Raw genomic sequence first — 7,745 nt, 5'->3', positions numbered from 1 at the left:
CCCTCTTCCTCTCCTAAACCAAACTTTCAAAAGAGCTTTTTCCAAACTAACTGTCTCACATGACATTCATTCATTTTTTATTTTATTTTTTTTGAACGTTCGCATTAGGCTTTATTATTTTTTTGAATTTTATTTTATTTTATTTTATTTTTATACAGCAGGTTCTTATTATCTATTTTATACGTATTAGTGTATATATGTCAATCCCAATCTCCCAGTCCATCCCACCCACTCCCACCCCCATCGACATTCATTCTTCAGATCAATGGATCCTTTTCCCTCCTTATCTTTGAAGTCTCATCTTATTTGGCCTCTCAGTTGCATTGGACATTGGTGATAACTTCCTTCAGCTGAGACTTTCTCTTCCTTGAGTTTCGTAAGAGTCGTCTCTTCTGGTGAGCAGACATGGTTACTGTATCCGCCTCTGTGAATGCTTGTGATGGAAGGAGTAGTTTGGAAACCAAAGCGATTGAAGGAAAGGCCAGCTGGACCACCTCCCAGGGCACCACTCCTTTGCAGGCCAAATTGCCCAGGAATGAATCGGAAACATGGACTCAGTTTATTTAGAAATTCTGTGTAACGCTTTACGTAAGTGGCAAAATGTAAATCGGGCCCTCTCACACCCAAGTACAAAATGTCTGAGTGGGAGTTAAAAAAAAAAGGCCTCACCAGCAATTGCCTCGCTCAGCTGCATATTTCTGTGACATGCTCCGGCAAGAGCTGTCAGCTGAGACTCTGCAAATGAAGAGGATGTTAATGTGGCGTGCTTTATGTTTATGATTCATTTTACTATCTAAATTTAAACACTTTATCAGTCCTCCCAAGAAGTTAGTTTGATTCAGAAAATCACAAAAGACAACGAAAGGGAGGGCCAGAACCACAGAAAAATGAGATTAAAAAAAAAATTTTTTTTAAGAACCTTCACTATCCTTTGCCCATGGGAGAGAATGATCAGAAGAAGCTGTTTCTGAATATAACTTGTATGAAGAGAAAATAAATTCCTTCTCATTCCCTTTAAATAAATGTTAAGTATCTAAAGAATAGTTTGAAGGTGTCACAAATTAATATCCTGCCAGTCCCCACCCACCATCCCGTGAAGATGGATTGAATGTGAGCAAACTCTGCAGTGAGGAAAAAAATCATGCTGAGAACATGGGAGGAGGAAGGGGACTCGCTTGATTCAGGTTAGGAGGACAGCTGCGATTGGCAGAAGGGCCGAGCAAACTCAGGTTTGTGGAAAATAGGTTTGAGAGTAGTGTTCTTAACCTTGGAATCCCCTGAGCAGACTTGAAAATGTTCATGGCCTGGGTCCCATGGCCAGATCCAAGTGTAATTGGTCCACAGGGTGTGGACTGAAGTGTGGGACCTTTTATATAAGCTCCTCAGGTGATGATAACATGTGGCCAGATGGAGGGTTGCTGCTTTAGAGAACCGTCTATTCGCTGGGAGCAGGCCTTTTCCCAGAGGTCAAGAGCGGTGGTTCTCAAAGGGTGTTCCCTCGGTAAGCAGCAGCAGCAGCACCTGAGAACTTGTTAGAAATGCAAATCCTTGGGCTCCACCCCAGACCTACTGGATCACAATCCCTGGGGGTGGCGAGACCCAGTGATCTGTATTGGTCGGGCCCTCCAGGTGATTCTGATGCACTAAGTCCGAGAACCACCGATGTAAGGAAAGATGGCCTTGAAGAGGGGCTGGGGAGGAAAGCGTGTAATGGTGAACAAGAGAGTAAAGGCGGGTTCCCTTCAGAGCCAAGGGGAGGGGCAAAGACAGCAACCTGGGAGCACGTTCTCTAAGGAGGGACTTCACGTACGAGGGGAGCATCTGGGGGAAATGAAGGAAATACCCGGAAAGTCCAGACTTTGGCACAGAGTGACTCTCAACAGGTCCTCTTCCCGGCCGAGGGACCCGCCATTGCCTCTCGGTCCCACGTTCTTCACGCGGCGCAGTTTTCTCAGCTGAGCGGCTGCTGGGGGATGCGACACGGGGGCGCCTCTCCCATTTGTGCAGGGGCTTGGGGCTGCTGCAGTGGCCTGAGGAGCAGGGCTGGGGTTTCCCCTCGGAGTGGAGCGAGCCGGATCCCGTTCCTAGTCGGCAGGGTGTGCCTTTTGCACCGTTCCGCCGTCAAGTGCGGGCTAGGGAGGGCCTCTGCTTCTGGCCGGCTTCACTTCTGCTTTCCTCTCTCACGCCCAGCACAGGGGCTCTGGAGACAGTTGTGCCTTTCCCTGGAAGAGTCAGAGCTGGGGAATGGCTGCCTTTACGGGGAGTTCGGGGAAGGCAGACTCTGCAGCAGAGGAGATGAGTTGCCTGGCTTACTCAATCTAGTTCCAGTTAGCAAATATTTTCAGCATGTCTCCTCCGAGGTGGGCCCTGGGCCAGCCACTGGGGAAGCAAAGAGGGGACACGGAGCTGGTACTTGGGAAGCTTTCCTACAGGTGGAAAGGATTTTCTGGTGGAGAAGGAAAATCCAGAGATCAGTGTCTTCCGCCTGAGAGCTGCTGTAATTAGGGCGATTGTTTAGGTTTACGTCCAGACCAGGACCCATTTGATAGTAAAATCGTGAGTTACTAACAGTCGCGCCAGGACAACCAGGTGTGAACTGGGACTCTCCTGGGCATCCAGGAGGCATGGCCGTGCTGGCCACACCATGCCGGGGGCGGCAGTGTGGGTTGGCAGCAGTCGCTCTCAACTGGGGCTAGACCCCACTTGGCACGCTGTGCTTCTGCAGCTCCCCTGTGTGTACCATGCTCCCCCCATAGCAGCTCCTAGCAGCACCAGCCCCGCACAGAGCACCACGTCACTCCAGCAAGGACCCAGGCATGGCTCTGATGCTCAGATGTAACGGCCAGGCTTCTGCCTTGGCCACTATCCCTGGCTCTGCCTGATACTGTGTGCAATGTGGTGCAGGGCACAAAGCTTCTCAGATCCTCATCTGTCTCCTCCATAAAATGGTGCTCCGATCTTACAGAGGTTTGGTGGGTCTGAAGGGGCCATTTAGACCTGTTTTAGATGCACATCTTTTCTCCTTTTAAGGTCCAAGTGTAACGCCTGCGTTTCCATTACACTGTACCATTTGTGAAGATGTTCTGCTGAATGTGGACATCAATTTCCCCAATGTCCTCACACAATGATTAAAACTGACGTAAAATGATTTCTCTAGCTCCAATAAACACTTCTTGAGTGCTCACTACGCTGCAGGCACTGAACTAGGGGCCATAACACACTCAGCCTCTTTCACATTAAGCCTCACACCCATTTTACAGATGAGATGAAACAAATTTCCCAAGTTTCCTATCTCAAAAATAGCAAGACTCTCTCTATCCCTAGATGAAGAGCAGCTTAAGGCAAGGACTTAGACCAGGGTCCCAGAGAGTAAGGCTGGATTCAGGAAGAAACTTGGGGATCCGGGTCCAGGATCAGGGTGAGGTGAGCAAGGTCATCCTGCAAGTGCAGGGTCAGGTCTTGTCTTTATTGAAAATTTTGATATTTTGTTCATCATGGATTTATTTTTTTTGCATTAACTTTGAATTTTAAAGGGACTCTGTTAAAATGTTAGTTTTATGTTTATTACTGACTTTTGGCACTCCCTTAAATTTTGTGCCTGAGGTCAGTGCCTCACTCCCCTTACCCTAGTCCCAGACTTGTGGAGATGCCCCTACAAGGCAGGATTGGACTTGCTATGTTACACAGTCACTTACCACCTGCGGACCCCCTGGCCCCCTCTCCCCTCCCTCCACCCAGGCCAGTGTGGATTTGTATTAATAAACCACGTGGTCAGGTCTCAGGCTCTCTGTGCTCCAGTAATTTGCACAGGCTCCGCCTCCTCTGCTAGCCCTGATCAGGACCGAGCTCTCTCCTCTTGCCCAGCACCTGGTCTGTGCTATCAGACACTCAAGGTATGTTGAATAATGAACTCAAGGCGAGGGCTTGAACTTTTTAGTCTGTACAGCCTTTTGGAGAAAAAATGCACACACGCCTGCGGACTTTGTAAAATGCTGATAAAAGCTTCTAGCCCTTATTTCTCCTTGGTAAAACCCATCTTGACCTATTCCTTTCTATTGTCTACCACCTCATCCCAGCCGGGACCCAGTGTGTTAATGGGTGTCACAATTAACACGTGTTGAGCATTTATTATGTACCAGGCACCATTGAAGATCGTTACATACGTTCACACAGTAAACCCTCATAACAAGCCTACCCGGTGGAGATTACTATTGACGCCACTTCATAAACGAGAAAAGTCAGCTACAGACAGAATGAGTGATCGTTGCAAGGTCATGCAGCTAGTAAGTGGCAGAGCTGTGATTTGAACACTGGCAGCCTGACTGCAGAGCTCGCCCACTCCCCATTCTTGGCTTTGCCTGTCGCTGGTGGGAGATGAATTCTTCTTGGACCATTGAGGAGGCCCGGAAAACTGCCTGATTTTACTCTGGCTTGGGGTGGGTTCGCGTGACACTAAGCATGTGTGTGGGGGGGAAATCTATAAGTTCCACTGTTATGGGCTGACTTGTGTGACCCCAAAATTTATTTGTTGAGGTCTTAACCCCAGTATCTCAGAATCTGACTGTATTTGGAGATATGGTCTTTAAGGAGGTGATTAAGTTAAAATAAGGCCATTCAGGTGGGTCCTAATCCAGTATGACTGGTGTCCTTATAAAGGAGGAATTTTGGACACAGATAGGTACAGAGGGGAGACCATGTGAAGACAAGAGAAGATGGATATCCACAAGCTTAGGAGACAGGCCTCAGAAGAAACCAATCCTGCTGACACCTTGATCTTGATATTCTAGCCTCCAGAATTCTAGGAAAATACATTTCTATTGTTTAAGCCACCCAGTCTGTGGCAGGTCGAGCAAACTACTACATCCTCCAAAGTAGGTATCTGAGGTGAGACACAGAGACGTCACCCACCAGTGCTTGGGAAACACAATCTGGGCCGCACCTTGCTGACACGTGTCTTGCCCCGCAGCCTCTCTCATTTGAGCTGCTGCTGCTTCTCCTTGGAGGAGGAAATAGTCACATGCGGTCATATTTTTACCTTCTGGGCTCTCTGTAATGCATATTCTCTGCCCCTTCCACCTCTACCATCAAAGGCTTCCCTTCCCTTAGCTTGGATTGCTGTACCATTGGTCAGCGTGCCCCTCCTCCTCCCACCTACTTCATCCAAAGCTTTCAGTTAAATCTCTGAAAACACGTATCTGACCATGTAGGTCATGTTCCTGTTCTAAAACCTTCCGTGGCTCCCCATTTCTTGGAGGGAAAAGCCTAGCTCCTCAGCTTGCCCCGATTTACTACACATCAGCACTTAGCGTGATCTGCCACTGCATCCCCTTTCCATACCCATCACTGGAATCCAAGGGAAACTACCGGCTATTCCCTGCTTGTTCCTCCTGCTTTCCTGACCCTATATCTTTGCTCACCCTGTCCCCTCTGCCTAGAATGCCCTTCTCTGCTTTTGCATGTTTAAGTCCTATTGATTTCCCAAGCACAGCTCAAATTCCACCTCTTCCACAGAGCCTTTGCATCCTACCAATCGGTGTCTCTCTTTCTTAAATCCCACCGCACTCTCATGGCTCCTAAGTCCTTTGCACCTTACATTATAGTTATTTATGCATCTGCTCCACCCAACCCCTTCCCACAGCAGACCTCCTTGGAGCTTTCTGGAAGGGAGGCAGCATGGTGGTTTAGGAAGGGAAAGGCACGTGGAGCTGGTGAACCTGTGTATTTACCCCTCTCTAAGCCACTTGGTAACCACAGTGGGGTAGGGACCCTCATCTCTGTAGCCTGAGTGGCCAGCACATAGGAGTTCAGGAAATAATCAGGGCGCAAACAGGCAAATCATCTCATTTCTCTGAGTCTTAGTTTTCTCATCAATTAAATAGGAATGAAATCCACTTCACTTCGCCATACAGTAGAAACTAACACAACATTCTAAAACAACTATACCCCAATTTAAAAAAAAAGATACAAAAAAGCACATAAAAATAATGATAATAACACAAGCTTAAAGGATAATATTTGTGAGGAGTAATGGGTAAAGAAGAAATTTCTTTATAAATATTATTTGAGTACTCTACTAGAAAACGGACGTCTCTATCAAGAAAACCATTCATTTCCTGTAAAGTCCTAACGCTCCACTTGCTCCACTAGGTTTTCTATTTTGACCCATAATAAGTGCACGATGTGCTCAGTTGCTCTGCTAAGTGCTCTCACATGTTCCCCCATTTAATCTTCCCAACAGCCTTTGGAGGGAGGTGCAGATATTGTCCCCTTGTTACAGAAAACCAGGGCTCCTGACTTGCCTGGGCTGGGTCCGAGCCTTGGACTGAACTGGACTGGAAGGAGAGGAGCGGGAAACTGAGTAGTGATGGGTTAACCGGACAGTGCCTCCAGCTGGGGAGTGGGATGGATTTCCAGGATTTATTGGGACCACGATTCCCCAGCTTTGCCTGGACACAGTCTTGCATCTTGGCCTTCGTGGGCCTGGCTTGGTGACTGTGAGGGTTTGGAATTTCTGGGCCTGAGCTGGCAGTGGTCTCCCCGAGCCAGGAGTGGGGTAGCTCTGATGAGTAGATAATTAGGATGCTTCTTTCAGCTGAAGATAAAGTCCAGAGCCTCTCTCCAGCCATTATCCTGCCAACCCTAATAGAGCCAGATTGATGGATACAGCGCGGAGGGAATTTGGAACATTCTTGTGCACACTATATCACACTCAATAACCGCCCGTGCACAATGTGGGACTTTTATAAGCCATTACAAAATCCATTTTGAAACATCTCTGGGTGCGACAGCCAGCTGCAAAGCATCTGAAGTATCCCTGACATTTGGGCTTTGGTGGAGCTTGTGAAAAGCGAGGACTCCAGAGCAATCGCGCGCTTACACACAAGCCAAGAGCACTCGATCGTAAGGGAAACAGATGCTAGCATTACAACCCACTGTACATCTTATACTGTATTTCAGCAAACGCACTAATCCTTCTTGTTAGACAAGAACAGAAACCCCCCAAATGCTTTCCATATGTCCCATTGTCTTCCAGGCTCTTTAATTCTATCTCAAAAGCCCCCAACTTAGCGACCTTCATATTAATGCTAAACATATTACATCAGTTCTAACATTGATATGTTTAATATGAATACAATTAAAGTTGCTTCAACATAATCCTGGTAAGATAAACAGCATTGCTATTATTATAAACATCCCTGCAAGGTCTCTTGTAAAATATTATCAATACTAATAGAAGCACCTCCCACCACCCCGATACTCGGACAAAACAATGCCACTGCCTCCCTACTAATAACAAATATGTCCAGTGATTTAAACATCGGTGCATCCAACGTAAACACCATTATAGCTAATGTAAAACAGTTACCCAACCAGGCAAATCTTTAACCAGAAAGTTACTGAAGAAAAAGAACAGTTTCCTCGGCAAGAATGCATTACAGCCTGCTGGTGACATTTGCAATAGATTACTTAAGCCCATAAAGAAATGAAAATTGCAGGCCCATTCTGAGCCAGAAATGATGAAATTGGAGAGCCCAGGCTAAGTACAGTATGGCACTGACAGGCTTCTGCCCAGTGTCTGCAGGCCCGGTGTCGCTTGGAATGCAGCCTCCTTGAGTCTTTGTGCAGATGTGGCCTCAGGTACATCGTGTCCGTGAGGTCTTGCTTCCAGTCCGAGGTCTCCACACGTGAAGGCATGAAGCTAAGGACTGGCCTTTGCCGAGCTCAACTGCTCCCAAGGGCTGGGG

The sequence above is a fragment of the Aethalodelphis obliquidens genome, unplaced genomic scaffold (assembly GCF_003676395.1).
Source record: "Aethalodelphis obliquidens isolate GAN/ISIS:26980383/991018 unplaced genomic scaffold, ASM367639v1 scaffold7, whole genome shotgun sequence".
Classification (NCBI taxonomy): Eukaryota; Metazoa; Chordata; class Mammalia; order Artiodactyla; family Delphinidae; genus Aethalodelphis; species Aethalodelphis obliquidens.
This window is presented reverse-complemented; position numbering follows the sequence as displayed.